The sequence below is a fragment of the Panthera uncia genome (assembly GCF_023721935.1).
Source record: "Panthera uncia isolate 11264 chromosome C1 unlocalized genomic scaffold, Puncia_PCG_1.0 HiC_scaffold_3, whole genome shotgun sequence".
Lineage (NCBI taxonomy): Eukaryota > Metazoa > Chordata > Mammalia > Carnivora > Felidae > Panthera > Panthera uncia.
Window position 1 is genome coordinate 28,205,461 of NW_026057584.1, and position 17,877 is coordinate 28,223,337.

The 17,877-nt window shown below is 40.5% G+C and overlaps 1 protein-coding gene across 19 annotated transcripts in view; it reads left to right on the forward strand.

Annotated features, from left to right (window-relative positions):
* The first annotated feature begins 4,989 nt into the window (after nucleotides 1-4,989).
* The window catches only part of PLEKHM3 (pleckstrin homology domain containing M3), a 196,489-nt gene continuing 183,601 nt past the window's right edge, over nucleotides 4,990-17,877 (forward strand). For 9 of the 19 annotated variants that reach the window (XR_007454300.1, XM_049615040.1, XM_049615037.1 and 6 more), the window contains exon 1: nucleotides 4,992-5,304. The gene's annotated coding sequence lies outside the window, so the exon portion shown is untranslated. Of the gene's footprint in view, nucleotides 5,305-13,278; nucleotides 15,001-17,877 lie in introns of those variants that run through there. The other 10 variants (XR_007454299.1, XM_049615030.1, XM_049615029.1 and 7 more) reach the window with 4 other exon arrangements.

The following is a 17,877-nucleotide window of genomic DNA, read 5'->3' on the forward strand; positions in this document are numbered from 1 at the left end:
CAGCACACCACTGTTCTTGGCCCAACTCAGGACTACTCTGGACCCTCTGAAGGGCCACTCTGTCTCTGAGTCTTCGTGGGGTTGGCAGAGGCTGTCATGGGGCCTCACAGCTGTATCTCTCCCTCTCCCCCATTCAGCTCCCATCCCCTCACCCACCCTATGCAGGTGTATTGATCCCAAGGGCACTTTCTGCATGCTGAATTCTCAAAGTCTGCCTTCTGGGGAACTCAGCCCGCAACAACTCTAAATACTGTTAAAGTTTATCTAAACTTTACAGATTGGTTAGGCACTTTGTCAGGAATGCTAGGTTTTCCCACAAGGAAGTTGAGAATATATCATGCAAAAAGGTTCTATTCCACATCAAGATTGAGACAATTTTTCTTTTTTTTTTTTTAATTTTTTTAATGTTTATTTATTATTGAAAGACAGAGAGAGTCAGAGCATGAGCAGGGGAGGGGCAGAGGGAGAGGGAGACACAGAATCCGAAGCAGGCTCCAGGCTTTGAGCTGTCAGCACAGAGCCCGACACAGGGCTCAAACTCACAAACCGCGAGATCATGACCTGAACCGAAGTCGGACACTTAACCGACTGAGCTACCCAGGCACCCCGAGACAATTTTTCTTATACAAGGTTTTAACCTTTCTTAAAAAATTTAAGTATATTTTATTTATTCCAATATATCCAAAATTTTGTGATTTCCATATGTAATCATTACCAAATTTTTTACATTCTTTTTACATACGAAGTTTTAGAAACCTAGTGTGCATTTTACACTAACAGCACTCTCAATTCTGAAAAGCAGTTGCTTTTCAATTGCTTAATAGCTATCTAAAGCTGCTATATACATTATACAATGTAACTGTTAAGAGTATCCATTGCTCAAACATACCACAATTTCTATATACACTTGATTGTTTTTTCCATCTTTATTGAAGTATAATTAATATATAAAACTTGCACATAATTAAAGTATACAAATTAGTGAATTGGGACATATGCAATGAACATGCTTATTATTTGGATTGTGGTGTTGGTAACAGGAGTGTACATCTGATTATCGATATACATTTAGGTTGTTTCCAGTTTGAGACTATTTAATTTTGTTTTAATGTTTATTTATTTTTGAGAGAGAGAGAGAGAGAGAGAGAGAGAGAAACAGAGCGTGAACGGGAGAGGGGCAGAGAGAGAGAGAGGGAGACACAGAATCGGAAGCAGGCTCCAGGCTCTGGAGCACAGAGCTCGACATGCGGCTCAAACTCAGGAGCTGTGAGATCATGACTTGAGCTGAAGTCAGACACTTAACGGACTGAGCCACCCAGGCGCCCCCTCCACTTTGAGACTGAGAAATAGTTCTATCAACATTCATGTCTGTCTCCTGGTGTACGTATGGAATCACAAGGTTTTTATTTGTTCAAATTCAATAGATGCTGCCAAATATATTTCACTTAGTACTGTCATTTCTTTTTCTAATTTTATCAGTTCTGAGGGATTGCTGGTGATATCTAAACTGGAGTTCAATTTTTTAATTCCCCAATGAGAAATGATGTTGCTCAAGAGGTAAGCACTTAGCAGAGGCCCTGGTTAGTACTCACCATCCTAGAGGACAGTACATTCCTGCAGTTCGTGCTTGTTGAATGACTAAAACAAACCACATTCAAATTGCCCAATGAAAGAATTTTTTTGTAAGATTCTATCCCTTATCTTTGAGCTTTCTTGTTAAAAAAGGAATTGTAGGTGGTGACCGGGTGGGGAATCATTGAATATTTTGCTTTGCTGAAGGGTTTTCACTCCACCCACCCCCCCCCGCCCCCCATTACCTATTTGTAGAAGTGACAGTCAAAAGACTTAAAAACGTGTATAGCCAGACCATCAACTGATCAAAAAGGATTCTGGCCCTAAAGCTAGAGCAGGGTATTGTGGATACCCCATCCCAGCAGAATAGGGTCAGGTATTAATCCTTTGGGTGTTGGATCATAGGATGGGTGGACACGGGGTTCCTCGGAAAGAGACTTGGGACACTTAGGAAGTTTAGGACCGAAGCTAATTACCAACCTGTATAGAACTGTTTCAATATTTTAACGCTGGGTATGGTCTTGTGGGTGCCTGCTAGTTGAATATTAAGCTCATTTGTACTTTCCAACAGGGACGCCTTTTACAACTTTGACATTTTATGTCTCAAATGCTTTTAATTTACCCAAGAAGACAAATTATATTGCTCTCAATGAATATCCTAATCATCTCTACTTGGGCATATCTGGGGAGATGGGAGTGAGGTATATACTTGGCTTGCAAACTTTAAGCTATAAATAGCACCCCAAATTTTCTGATTAAGTTTAACACTTTTTTTTTTTTTTTTTTTTTTTGACGAGGCTTTTATTTCTTCGGAAGATAGCATTGCTTTATTGAATCCTGGTCTGACCATTACTTTTGTAAATGGAGGCTAAAAGGGAAAAAAATAATGAAAGGACATACTAATAAAATCTCCTTGCATGTCATTTGGCATTTCGTTTTGTTTCAATGCACATTTACTGAGATATTTACTAGATACAATGGTACGTGTCATAGAACATGCAAAGATGAGTTAGATGAAATCCCTGACCTTTGGGGCATGGAGAAGGAGATATAATAGGGGAGCCTCAGCAGGATAATGGGAAAGGAAGAGTATACAGGAGTGGTAAAAAAAAAAAAAAAAATGTGAGTCGGGAGCTTAGAGTGGAGGAAAAGAGTATTCAGGAGACAAGTCTGAAATGGTGGAATATTAGTCAAGATGCTTTCAGTTGTAAGCGACAGAAACTAACTCAAACTATATTTGGCAGACAGTGATATAATTGGTAGCATTGCTGTGAGGTCTAGGAGGTATAAATAGATAGGCGACCCTATGGATTCAGGGTAATGATGCTGTGTCCTTGTAAGTTTGCTGTTTGTAACAAATGTACCACTTTGGTGCCCGATGTTGATGGTGGGGGAGATTGTGCATGTAGGGGAGCAGGGGGTGTATGGAAACTTTGTATTTTCCACTCAATTTTGCTGTGAACCTGAAACTGCTCTACAAGATAAAGTCTGTTAAAAAAAAGAAAAGAAAAGAAAAGAAAAGAAAAGAAAAGAAAAGAAAAGAAAGAAAGAAAAGATGGTGGGGTTGCTGTTCTCAGACAGCCATTTGAATGGAGACATGAACTTAAATGTTTTAAATTTAAAGAGTAAAATATCCCCTGCTGACCTAATGGAGGCCTGAGTAACTGCCCAGCTGAGATTGTTCTCAGTCCTTGACTTTTCATCCCTTTTCTGGGACCACCCCCTTGGTTCGGTGCTAAGGCTCTATATTAGTGATGGTGAATAAATTCAGTCATTTTGCAAATGTGACTCTTTAATGCATTTTATGTGGCAGACCCTGTGCTTGATGCACACTGGGAATACAGTGACAAAGCCTGGGCCTTTGCCCTCAAACTTCACAGAGTGGTGTAGTTTTTCTCAAAGGGTAGTCCGCTGACCGCCTATGTTGGAAGTACTTTGAGGCAGTTGTTCAAATCACAAAATTCAGGACAGTATCATAGACCTTCAGAATACAAATGTGTGGATGTGTGACCCAGGAATTTGCATTTTTAACAAGTATTCAAGAGCCTTGACACTCAAAATATGGCATCTCCTGGGAGTTCATTAGAGGTGCAGAGACCCCACCACAGATGTCCTGAATCAGAATCTGCATTTTAACAGGATCCTCATACATTAAAGTTTGTGTTTGAGAAACCCTTTTTTAGAAGATTGTTACATGCTGACGTTTGAAAATCACTGGTCTAGGAAGAGGATATACAAAAATGAATTTGTAACAATGTGACGAGTTTATTTTAAAGGAACATGTGAGTGCCTCTGGGTGTGCATAAAAGGAAAAGGTTCACCTGTCAGAGGTTTCCCGGACATGTGTGACAGCACCCACTTTTAAAGGGCAAGGAGTTAGGCTAACAAGATGGGGCAGGGGTGAGGGGTCTCATCAGAGGAAACCACAGTACAGAAGTCCTGAAGTGAAAAAGAATACTGCATGTTTAGGGAACAAGAAAGGTACCTCAAATTGCAGTGTTGTCGTTACTGTTTTTTAACTTACTGAAACTCTGAACATCAACTGAAGGAGGTATTAAAAAATAATTATGGTTAAAGATTTTCTCATTAATCTTTAAGGGAAAGGGGGTGAGGGATCAGACTTTCAATTCCTTTCATGTTGCTTTCTCTAGCCTCCTTGGACTTTTTTTTTTTTTTTTTTTGCATTTATTTCTTCACTTATTCATTCAAACATATATACATTGGGCACTGGTGCTTTGTGACTATTATGTGGTGGTGAGTGAAAACAAATAGTTCCTGCCCTCAGGGAGTTTATAGGTGAGGCTGGGGTGGGGGTGAGAAGCCAATAAAATAGGTAAATAAATAACTGTGTAATTATAAGTTGAGAAAATGGTAAGGAAGTGTGCTGTGATGGAGAACAATGTGGGGAAACTTCAAGGAAAGGCTTACCCAGCTAGACCAGCATATCCTCTTACAAAGTGGCCAAAATCAATGTGGGTTTGCTGTGGTGGGTGTCTTACTAAGAAGCCCCCGGGTGCCAGTCAGTGTGTACATGAACACAATACACACACACACACACACACACACACAGCACGCCACTGTTGTGCTGGGAATCCAAATGGGGGTTGAAGACCTCCCCTCAAAATCATCCCCTTTCAACCTGCTGTCTACAACATGAAAGGACAGCGAAAATTGATTTTTCTCCGCAGCTCCAAACATGAAATGAGAAGCAATCTCCAGCTTGTAATAGTCCCATTTTCAGAAAGAACTTATATGAGTAATTTTCTTAGGGAGCTAAAAAAAAAAAAAAGGGGGGGTCCAATCCTGTGTGTCTGTCCCAAGTGAAAATTTCCAATTGCAAATATTCATTCGGGCGTTGGGGGGAGCCGTGCGGAGACTCTGCGGCACACGCCATTGTTTTCAAAACGTGTGTGATAAAAATCTTGTCTAAGGAAGCAGAGAAAAGGCCTGGCTGTGCGGTCAGGCCCCTCCCGGGCCGCTGGCTCCTTGGGCAAAAAAAGACGAGTCCTTGAGACCCTGGAACCTTGTGTGTCCGGGTCTCGCTTCCCGGGTGGCTGGGGGGAAGCATTTAAGAGTGGGACCGCGAGAAGCGCTTGTAAACAGACGGCCGGGCTGGGATGGTCGGCGGCCGGACGGGCTGTCACGGTGAGGCGGGCTTGCCCGAAGCCGCGCCCCGGCCAGGAGTAGCCTGCAGGCCCCGTAGGTGAAGGCAGAGAAACAGCCCGCGGCCAGGTGAGCATCTGCCTGCGTCTGTGCTGCCTGGCTGGCCAGTGGGGGAAGGGTGTGGGGATGACAACATTGTAACACATATCCGAGGGTATCCCTGGGGTTGCGATGATTTTGCTCTTTCTTCCGTACTCTGGCTTTTAGTTCCTGCTGGAGACTGCGCTGCAATGTAGTGGATAATGGGTGTGGGCAGATCACACGATGCATTGTCTGCTTATTTTTTATCAATCAGGTATATAAGCAGAAAGCAGTTGAAACAGCACATCCTGTTCTGTGCGCTGTTTTTAGTCTCCCTGCTTCCTGGGTCCTAGAAACCAAACCTCAGCAGAGCTTTTAACTCACATCACGCCGGGGCTTCTAGAGAAACGATTGTTCCTTCTGTTGACAACGCTCATTTCTAATGTATAGTAAAGGACGCTGTGTGGCTGATGACAAGCATGATTTGGGCCTCTGTGAGAGGGTTACTATGCTAAAACACCAGGATGAGGACATTTCAGACCCACTCAACAAATAAAATTGTCTACTGAGGTATATGGTTGAATGGCAAATGGATATTGGTCTAGATTTATAGCTTGCATAGCAGGGCAGGTTTGAATTTACCAGGCCAAGCTGAGATTGAGCTATGCTGTTGTAAACTTATTTGGAAGTTTTTTTCCTTTATTTTGTTTTTACCTCCTTGGAAAAGAGAAACACTTTTTTTTCTTTAGTATTTTCAGTAGTCATGGTGAATTGCAATTTATATTCATTCATAAGGTATTTTATTATAAATCGACTGCATGTAAATTTTAATTGTTGTGTCTGTAATCAAATACAAGCCAGTTTTCATTTCATTAGCTTCAAGAAAATGCTTTCACCAAAAATTGGGCTATATACAGATATGTCTCCCTGGTCACATAATCTAACTTTGAGTTAGTAGAGTATTAGATTAAATTGCATGTAGATAAGTGTTTTGAAATCAAGCACATCAAAGAAATAATACTAATGCCTTATGAGTTTGTCTTTAAAATGAATATTTTCTCAATGTGATGGTTCATAGCAAGAACTATAAAGCCAGACTATCTGGATTTCAGTTCCTGTGTAGCACCTTCCTGTTGTGTAACCGTGGGAAGTTACCTGCTGTATTTCCCAATCTGTAGAATGGGTTTAGGAATAGTTCTGCTCTCATAGGGTGGTTGTGAGGATCAAATGAATTAATATTTTTAAAGTGTTAAGAACAGCACATGTAATAATTGCTATATACATGTTTGTTAAGGAATACTTAAAGGGTTCCTGGCTGGCTCAGTCAGAAGAGCATGTGACTCTTGGGGTCATGAGTTCAAGCCCCATGTTGGGTGTAGAGAGTACTAAAAAATAATAAACTATTTCATTGATTTAAAAAATACATAAAATAAACCTGTGTTGAAAGTAGAATGGTGATTGCAGAAGCTGGGGTAGGGGCTAAATGGAGAGTTTTGTTAAATGAGTATAGTTTCAGTTTTGCACGATGAAGAGTTCTACTGATTGGTTGCGCAACAGTGTGAACGTTACTGATATACCCTTGAAAGTAGTTAAGATGGCAAATCTTATGTGTATTTTCCCACAATTAAAAATTTAAAAAAAATCCGTGTTGGCAAAGGTGGGTGTTAAAATTCTTTCTTTTTTTTTTTTTCCTTGAGAGAGAGAGAGAGAGAGAGAAGTGGAGCTCACCCAGGGCTCATGTTTTACCCAAAGTGGGGCTCGTGTTCACCTGAAGCGAGGCGTGAGCTCACGAACTGTTGAGATCATGACCCGAGCGGAAGTCAGATGCTTAACAACTGTGCCACACAGGTGCCCCGGTATTCAAAGTTCTTATTAGCACACAGCAGCACCACCCACAGTTGCCTTTGTCATTGTGAAAATGCAACTTCTTACAGTCATCAGTAAGATTCATTTATTTAGTAAATTCATACAATTAAGTTTTATCATAAAGACATGAACATGTTATAAGAACACCTAAGACTCTATAGCAGGCAGAATTCTAAAAATGCCCCTGTACCAAGATTGGATGGCCTAATCCATGCAACCTATAAAGATGATGAAATATCACTCTTTTGAGTATATTATATTTTGTGACACAGTTGAATTCAAAATGGCGAAAATACCAGAGTGGTGCTTGTCTAATCACAGGAGTCCATAAAAGTGGAGAGCTTTCTCTGGCTGGTGAAATCCAAACGATTTGAAGCTTGAGGAGGAACAACATACTGTTGCTGTTTTGAAGGTGGAGGGGACACTTGAGAAGGAATGCAGGAGGCCTAGAATTGCTGAAGTTGGCCCAGCATGGAAACTGGAACCTCAGATGTAGGGGCACAGTCTAGCAGCTGGACCGTGCCAGCAACCTGAATGAGCTTAGCACTGGGTTCTTTACCAGAGTCTTCAGCTAGGAGCCCAGCCTCGCCAGCAACACCTTGAATATAGTCTCTTGAGAGAGGCCCTGAACAGAGAACCTAGTCAAGCTTACCCAGGCTTCTGACCTTCAGCATTGACCTTAAGAAATAGGTGGTGCTTTAAGCTACTAAGTTTGTGGAAATTTGTTATATAGCAATAGAAAGTTAAGACAGGGACACCTGAGTGGCTGTCAGTTAAGTGTGCAACTCTTGATCCCAGCTCAGGTCTTGATCTCAGTGTTGTGAGTTCAAGTCCCGCACTGGGCTCCGTGCAAGGGCGTGGAACCTACTTTTAAAAAAAAGAAAGATGAAAACTAATACAGACTTCTGCAGAAAATTGGGCAAAAGACAGAAACAGACTATCCATAGAAGAGGAAATTAATGGCTAATAGATGTACGAAAATACACATTACGGGTGCCTGGGTGGCCCAGGTCATTATCTCATGGCTCATGAGTTCAAGCCTGGCATCGGGCTCTGTTCTGACAGCTCAGAGCCTGGAGCCTGCTTCAGATTCTGTGTCTCCCTCTCTCTCTCTGCCCCTTCCCAACTCATGCTCTGTCTCTCTCTCAAAAATAAATAAACATTAAAAAAAAATACATTCTCTTTTCATTAACCAAAGAAATGAAAATTGGAATAACAGCAGGGTCCCATTTTTTCCAGCTCTTAAAATTTACATATTGTTAAAAATTTCAGTTCTTCACATTAGTTAGGGTGCAGCGGAGCAGACACTCTCAAATGCTGTGAGGGGTTAGCAAATGGTATAACCTTTCTATAAAACTCATTGCTGAATGTATGAAAAGCCTCACCAATGCCCCCACCCCTTGACCTAATACTTCTACTTCTAACAATCTATCCAAAGGAACTTAGAAATACCTTTTAAAGTGTATTTATTTTTGAGAGAGAGAGAGAAAGAGAGAGAGAGAGCATGAGCAGGGCAGAGAGAGAGGGAGAGAGAGAATCCCAAGCAGGCTCTGCACTGTCAGCACAGAGTCCGAGCAGGGCTAGATCTCATGAACTACAAGATCATGACCTGAGCTGATATTAGGAGTTGGACGCTCAACCGACCCAGATGCCCCAGAAATATTTTTAAAGTTAATGTCCACAAATGCTTAATGTAGCTTTGTTTTCTCATAGATTGTTGGAATTTAGGCTTTGGGGTATAGACCCAGGATAATTATCCAAGTGGAAAACAAAGAACTATAATGGATATGTAACCATTTGCAAAAAGAAAGACATCTGCATATTATGACTAGGAAAACAAAGCTGGCCTGGGTTGGTAACATCTGATGCATAAGGAAACACTCAAAGCTATTATTCATTGAATATTTATCAGATATTTGACATACTCTATTTCAGTTTAATCATGTTTGCAACCTTCCCATAATACTTGAAGGCAAGCTATAAATTTACATATTTAAGAAGCAGACAGGCAGATAGGTGCTACTTTGTTTTTTTTAACGGTTATTTATTTATTTTGAGAGAGAGAGAGAGCACGAACAAGGGAGGGCAGAGAGAGAGGAGGAGAGAGAATTCCAAGCAGGCTCTGTGCGCACAGCGCACAGGGCTTCATCCCATGAACCCGCGAGATCATGACCTGAGCCGAAATCATGAGTTGTACACTTCACTGACTGAGCCACCAAGGCGCCCTAGGGGCTACTTTAATTACTAGTTTCAGAAGACCTGATTTTAACAGGAACCTGGAAAAGATTAGATCATTTGGGCAGATGTTTTAGGATTCTCCATCTCTAGACAGTTTCCAGGAGCACTAGAGCAGTGCTACTCTTTCGTTTTCCCCACTGCTTCCCTTTCCTAATTTCATTTTGCTCTATTCTTTCACATCCACAGAAACATCCAGACAGTGCCAGTTACCCCCTTGGCACTAGCCAAATGCTGATTTTCTTCATGAGGAAGTGTTAATCCCTTAAAAGAAACCGTGTGGAGGGATGGTTAGCAAGGGGTTGCTTTTTTCTTTTTTCTTTTTCTTTTAAAGTGTATTTTGTATTTGATTCATAAGTAGCTGAACTGTATTCCAGCTTAGATGCAAGCTAAATAATTCAGAGCCCTGAGTACTGAGTGACACTATGATAAAAATGACCACCAGTAGTAAATTCCATGCATTATGTTTGCTCTATTTCATTGGCTCCTGTGGCTATTACCAGACAGACAATAAAAAGCCCACATAATTAACCCTCATGCTGACAATAAGGTGAGAACTGTATGTGTTCTGAGGGTGTAATTAATCTTGATGGCAATGTGAGTTATGAGCAAAAACCAAAGTTAAAATATAGAGGCCATTGTATTAAGATGTCAGGCCTGCTATTTTCATTAACATTTCGTTTATTTTTCATACACACTAACTGTTAATTTGAGTTATGTGTTTCAGATTGGATTCTCTGATTACATGCCATGTTTGTGACTACTGTACAGGTTTATTTGTCCAGTTATCTTGATTAGTGTAACCAATTTATAATTCAGTACAAACTAAAGCTGCTTTGTTCTGCATTATCAAGTTTACTTGTGGACATTTATCTAGTGGGGAAATAGCTAAATATCCACTTTACTTGTAGTTTTTTAGCCACAGAATAGGGAACATGTATTGCAGGTTGGAAAACATCAGCACTGTAACCAGCAGTTTTTAATGCTCCAGGAGATTAACTAAATGATCTTTTCCCACGTGTTCTTGATCCATTTTTATCAGCACTTTAGCCTTTCCAGAACAACTTCTCTTCCACCTTTAGGGATTCATTGATTCATTGGCTGAACAAGTAAGAATTGAGCACTTGTTTTGTACCATGACACATAGCTCTTGTACTTGGGGCCAGGAAAACAACCTTGACTAAAACAGTCATAGTCTTTGCCTTCATGAAACTTACAGTCTAGTGGAGGAAACAGACAAGTAAACAGGCCATTTTGCACAGCATAAAAAGCATTATAATTGAGGAAATTAGGATGCTATGGGGACACATAAGAGGGATGTCCAAAATGGACATGGGAGGTCAGGGAACAAGTGATACTTCAGCAGAGACCCAAAGGCTGAATTCACATTAGCCAAGTTGTGTCCCTGTGTGTTGTGGGGTAGAGAGAAGAGAGGGGAAATTCAAGAGATAAGCCTGGGAAAGTAAGTGGACATGAGCTCTTACAGGCAATGTTAAGGAGTGTATGGTTTTTCCAGAAGACAGCAGGGTTTTAATTTTATGTTTGTTTGTTTGTTTGTTTGTTTATTTGTTTATTTATTTATTTTTATTTTTAAGAAAGCTAGAGCATGAGTCGGGGAGGAGCAGAGAGATATATGTAGAGAGAGAGAGAAAGAGAGTGCGAGAGACAAAATCCGAGGTACGCTCCAGGCTCTGAGCTGTCAGCACAGAGTCCGACACGGGGCTTGAACTCACAAACCAAGAGATCATGACCTGAGCTGAAGTCGGACGCTTAACCGACTGAGCCACCCGGGCACCCCAGAGTTTTAATTTTAGAAAGTCCACTTAGGTGGTAGTGTGGCGACTGGATGAGAGGAGAGCAAGACTGAAGGGAAGACTGGTGGTGGTGTCTGAACTAAGGCAATAAGGAAAGAGAGGAATGGATATATTTGACAGATGGAGGTGTGGGTGAAGGGGCCAGAAGGGTCAAGGATGATGTTCATTTTCTGGGGCAGATGATGATGTCCTTCACTATATGGGCAACGTCAGGAGGAGGGGCAGGTTGAGGGTAAGATGAAGAGCTGGGTTCGTGCATGTTAGGAGTTAGGGGACATCCAAAAGGCAGTTGCATTTGTGGGTCTAGATCTTAGGGGAGTAATCTGTTGCTCATCCACCACGTGGATTGTAGCTGAAGCCACAGAAATGGAGAAGAGGAGGAACTAAATAAAAGGGTTATGGGGGAAAACAGAGGAATGTGTGCATTTATGATATGAACATAGGAAAGGGGAGCTCATAGTGGGGACTGAAATGAGCATGCAGAGATAAAGGAGAAATACCGGAAAAGGCTACATCAGTGTATTTGGGAGCGTGATGTTCAGTAGGTCAAATACTGCTGAGAGGGCAGGTTGGGTGTGGAGTGAAAAGTCTCCTGGGGTTAGCAAGAAGGAAAATGTTGATGACCTTTGCCTCTGCGGTTGCAGCTGGTGAAGAACCAGATTCCCTCTGGTGGGGAGAATGAACGAGTGGTGAGAAGTAGAGTCAGAAAGCATCAAGAGCAAGTTTCTTCTAGGAACTTGGAATTCAAAGGGAGGAGGAGAAAGTATTTTAGCTGTAGAGGAACTTGGAGGGCAAGGGAGGGTTTTACTTACTTGGTTTTTCTTTTTTGAATCATTGTGCACTTGTACAATTGAATCTCCCTGCTCGAAGACCACCCGGAACGCGGGAACACAGTGACTCATGCTGCCTTGAACGGTGTAGGAGTTCCTTGAGTAGATTAAAACCTATTTCAGAGCTTCCTAAACTGATTGCTGTTACCACTCTCTGTACCAGTTTGTTGGTTTATAATGGGAGGAGATCAAAGAGGATGCGGTGCCCTGTTCACTGGTGCCATGCAAACTCCTGTCGGCATCCTGTACCCTGCTTTGGAGTTCACAGAGCACTGCATTATGTCATTAGACTTGCTTTCTAAGACGACTTTTGAAGAGGGTAGGACAGGTATTATTTGACCTGCATCGAAGTGACTGGAATTCAGGTTCAAATGGCATACCTCTGGTAGTAGTGCTTGGAACCTTGAAACAAACAGGCCTTCCACTTCCAGGTCTTGTGGTCCCAAAGTAATTGTCCTTCACTGAAATGTTAGATATGATGTCTAGAGATTCTCTGGAGTGTGGTGATATGAAACCGGGGCGTATCAACTTTCAGTAGGCCTAAGAAACAAGACTGAAGGTTGTGGGTCAACTTTGTTATTTTGATTGAGCCCCAAATACACTGATATTCTTACCCCTCTTCCTCCCCACCAAAAAAGTTCAGTTGGCTTTAGAAGGAGACAATTTATTTGGACCTACCTTAATAGTTAAAATGTGTTGGAATTATATATGGTCATATTTAATTTGAAATGATTTCTTTAATTCTTTTGACAGAAACGCTTATTAGCAGGGGTGGATTTTTTTTTGTTTTTGTTTTTTGTTTGTTTTTGTTTTTTGTTTTTACAGCAAACATTTTACAAGTGCTTCTATTTATTGGCTAAATGAAAAATGATGTCTTAGGGAAACATTAGTAAAAGGTTTGGGCAATTAGGACTATGTCAACATTTGCAAAAGCACTTATTTGGCCTAAATGAAGTCATAGTTATTATACCCTTGCAGACATTACAAGTAATGTGTTCAAGGTCACTAAGAGAATTGACGTTAGCTATTTAGTTAGAGAACGGCTTTTTACTCTGTTTAGGGACCTCTCATCCACCATTCTCTTAAAGAATTTACAATGACACAGAAGTATTACAGATGTGATTATTTTAAAATAAATTAAGTATAAACTGTTTCCCTGGGTGTAAAGATGATATTTAGCATTTAACTTTCTGAGTTGTGGGATTAACAAAGATTTAAAAATAAATAATTTAAATAATTATTTTAGTTATTAATAATAAATAATTTAAAGTTGCTGAGGTTTGACACTAAAATTCAAAGCCCGATGTCTGTAAAATTTTAGCTATATTATTTCAGAGTAATTAATTTGCTATTAAATGCCATCCAGGACTGTGTGTGCATTTTAGAGTCTTTTTTCCACCCACTGGCAATATTACTTTGGACACATAACTTCATCGCTTTTGAATTTCCTTTTGGGGCACCTGGGTGGCTCAGTCAGTTGAGCGTCTGACTTCGGCGCAGGTCATGATCTCACAGCACATGAGTTCGAGCCCTGCATCAGGCTCTGTGCTGATAGCTCGGAGCCTGGAGCCTGCTTCAAGTTCTGTGTCTCTCTCTGCTCCTCTCCCACTCACACTCTGTGTCTCTCTCTCAAAAATGAATAAACATTACAAAAAATAATACAAAACTAAATCTGAATTTCCTTTTCTGTAAAGTGGTAATCATAATAGCAGCACTCTGATAGAGTTGTGAGAATTTAACAAGATGATGCAGATAAAGGGCTTAACTAATGACTGCCCTTTAGCAACTACCCAAAAATAATAGCTATGACTTCTTAATCTTGGTATTGGCTTAGGAATTATAAAAACTCTCTTTATTTTGTTTTTAAACATTTTATTAAATACATCATTCCACATTTACCATGTGTCCATCCACACTGAATGAGTCCTTTGCAGTACATTTTTAGTGAATTTAGTATAGTAGTGGTGGTCTTGGACAATGGGCATTTCTTCGAGTCCCAGTTATCATATGCCTGTCATCTTAATGTCAAAAGAGCTAAAGGAATATGGACCAATGAGAGCTTCAAAATGAGTACGTGCTGCAGAATTGTTTTCTAAAAATCCATTCCATGCTAATGATAACAGTCCATAATAAAAGAAATTTAAATCCAGAACTAGAGATGAAAATGTAGTTCCTGCTCTTTTTTTCCTTCATACTTTGTAAACTTTTCCTTTGTCCTGTATGATGGACAGAGGTTGTTTCTGACCTTCATGTTGTATTTAGCAAAATAACAAAGACTCATCCTGTTATTTTACCTTACCTTGTCCTTATCTTTGAAGGTCAAAGACTGTTTTGTCTGCCTTTGCTAGCCTTGCTTGTTTCCTGACAGAATTGGTAAGAGGCCTCTTGGTAGTCAAGTTTGTTGTCACAGATTAAGTTGAAAAGAGAGGGAGGAGTCATGGATGCCATTGATCACCACTGAGTGTTTGTCCTTTCAAATAAGAAGTGAATCACCTTTTGCTTAGACCTTATCATGGGTCTGATACTCTCTAGATGCCTTTAACAAAGACCCAGCTCACTTTTTAACAGGTTCAATTGTAGCTGATAGAGAAAACAACAACAACAACAACAACAGTTAATGACTTCACTGTACATTCACCCTAAGTACCCATAGGAACTGGTTTTGTGAATATGTACTAACCCATAAGCTGATTATTGTTTTGAAGGTTAAAGTTGTAAGTATTTTCCCTTCTGCTAATCAGCTGCAGTGACCTAAGGAATTGAAGTCAACAGGAAGTGAGGCATTTATTCATTTCTCATGACATCCCAGTCATGTAGCCTTCTATTGGCCAGAGATGTCTCTGTGGGTCAGAAAGACTTGGGCAGCTTTGTGAAGCCCTGCATTCGTGCCTTCCATTTGTGAGATTATTCATTTACTTTGAACTGACTCTTTGGAACCTTTGAAGCTCTTACCATAGGTTGACAGCTTCATGCCAGACGTAACAGCATTTCTAGAGCAGGTATGATTGATTTTGTTTGTGTGTTTGTTTCCTTTGTCTTTGGTTTCTTCCAGCTGAAGTCATCTCTTTGTAGACTGTTAAGACATTTAATTGTGTTTGGTCATTAAGACTTTTTATTATCTCTTGATTATTAATGATTCCTTATTTATGTTCCTGTAACACCTTTTGGATACTTCTGTTAACGCACTGTTTACACTTGGTTTTATGTTGTTTCCCCACTAGCTATTAAGCTCTTTTAGGACAGAAGCTGTGGTTTTGTGTCCCCAGCCTCTAGTGTTTGGGTACTTGGTCCATGCTTGTAAATGCTTGTTGAGTATAAATGGTTGTGTGGTTAGAAATCAGCTAGTTTCTAATAGGAATAGTAATTGCTTTAGATTTTATAAGGAGCTTTTACATATATTAACTGCATTTGTGCTTTATAATTTTCTAAGGTAGTTGGGGGCAGGCATTGGCAGGATTTCCATTTTGCAGATAAGGAGGGCCCAGAAGTCCTGAGTCAGTCTGACTTGCTTGTAGTCATTCAGTTTAGAAGTCAGTGCTGGGACATTAACCCTTTGTGGTTTCAGAAGTTTGTGTCCTCTTTGCCACACCTCTGTCCCATTGAACAAATTCAAAACTGGGTGGCTCATTGTTGGATTTAACCTACTTACAGTTTATGGTCCTTCTAACATCAGTACCCCTGAGCAATTTAAGGTGACTTAAAAGGTAATTGAATTTGGTTGGCCCAGTAATTAGACAGGGATTTCAGGAGCCTCTTTTTGTTCCCCATAGGGCCTTCAGCTGACACTAGATGAGTCATCTTGGTTTCTCTTTCATCTTCTTTAAAACAATCCTGCTACTTTACTTACCTCTCTCTGTTTACTATTGGTTTTTATCAAGAAGCTTATCAAATACTTTATAAACTATACTCTAAACCATGCATATGAAAAAGATTATTCTCAGTAAGCCAAATCGTGATATGAGTTGATAACATCTTTGAAGCTACTTTCCTAGTTCCTTTTGGGTGTCTTGCATATCTGGGTCTCAGTGTATCTGCCTGGTGGTTGTTACATTCATTGTTGTGGTCGGTCATGTATTCAGCTTATGCCAGCTGGCTTGGCTCGGATGGCATCTACATGGATTCTAGTCAGTTATTCCCTGTTGCAGCTGGAGGCTGACTGTAGCCAGATGTGGTTTTTTATGATGGGAGTTTTTGCTTTCTTCGTCTCAGTCTTAGATAATTTGAGGGTATTTTGTTTGTTTTTTAGTCTCTAGTCCTTACCATGGAGGTAAAGGGAAGTGGAAAACATTGAGTCTGCATTTTCAGACACTGACACTTACATAACTGAAGTTTATGTCTGTTTGGTTTCTAAAAGTGGGACATATTGGAACTCTGGTGGTTTTATGAAATGGGATTCCCAATCAGGAACCTTGGCTTTCCAATCCAGTGGTTGACATCAGGGCATAATAACATTACTGCCTCCAACAGCAGAGCAATCTGAGATTTGAAATGCCATGCTTATATTTAGTTTGGTTTCTGGGAAAACATCTTGGGGCATTAAATGTCTCAATGATTTTGCAAGCAGCAAACATGTACTGAAAAGTGCTTTAAATTGATTGGGTGTATTTCAAAGGGAACATCTCTTTACTGGTATTAGAAAGAGCTTGAGCTCTAAGTCAATGGGAAATGAGACCAGCCCAACTACTGATTTGGAGTGGTTCACAAAACAATTCCCTAGCGCTGCATAGGTGCTTTTGTTCCTATAAAATGTCTGAGTGAGGTCTTGGCTGCCTGACCTTTGCCATGTTATTTTTAAACCTGGTTCCTACAGCTTAGAAGCTTTCTCTACCAAGAAAAAATTTTGAAGCTCAAATCAACATACATTTTGTTAGATGTTACTTAAATGAGCTTATAATGAATTTAAATGTACTTTTGCCAGAAAACCAGAGTGGTGTTTATATTTATAGACGTCAGTGCTTTGAAAACCTACTCTTTATTCAGTTGTTCATTCAGCAAATATTTACTGAGTACCCATTGTGTACTAGCCATAGTTCTAGGCCCAGTGGGGGTTATGAAAATGAAATGGGTTAGAATCACCACTCTGAAGTTTCTGTAGGTCCAGCAGGTAGGTGTCTGACCCTCAGGCAAATTGTTTATCTTTGAGCCTTCATTTTCTGTCTGTAAAATGGGGATAATAATACTCCCATTACACATTGTGATACACACAGGCAATGTACCTGGCACAATATAGGCTTTTGAGAAATTATAATTGTCATTGTCATCATTTCAGAAAGAACAGGCAGCATGCAATGTATATGTTGTTGGGGCAGTACCAAGAGATTCTGTGGACCTTTAAATTAAAGAGCAGACTGTTTTAGGATCAGGATTTGAGCTTGTAGAGTGGAAAGAATTTCACAGGTAGAGGTGGGGAGAGGGTACCTTAGAGATAGCTGTGCTAACCAACATTTTGGAGCTGGGAAAACAAAATTTGAGCTGTAGCATTGCAGTTTGGAGGAAACGAATATATTCTGGAAGAGAAGCGGGCAGTGGGGCAGGCAAGCCAGGCCAAGATTGTGCAAGGTTTAGAGTGTCAGGTGAGCAAGTTGGACCCTGTCGGCAGAAGCTTCATTGAAGGATCTATTTGCTACTGTCTCCCCAGTGCCTAGAACAGTGCCCAGCCCGTGGTGAGCGTTCACCAAATATCTATTGAATGAGTAACTGACTGTGGTTTTAGACAGATTGAGCTTAATTTTGTCATGAGATAAGCCAGGTAGAAAAGTCCTATGAATAGTTGGGAACCTGGGACCAGAGGTTAGGCCTGAGATTGAGACTTGACAATGGACATTTGGAAGGCATAAACATAGAAGTAATTATTGAAACCACAAGTGTGGAGAAAT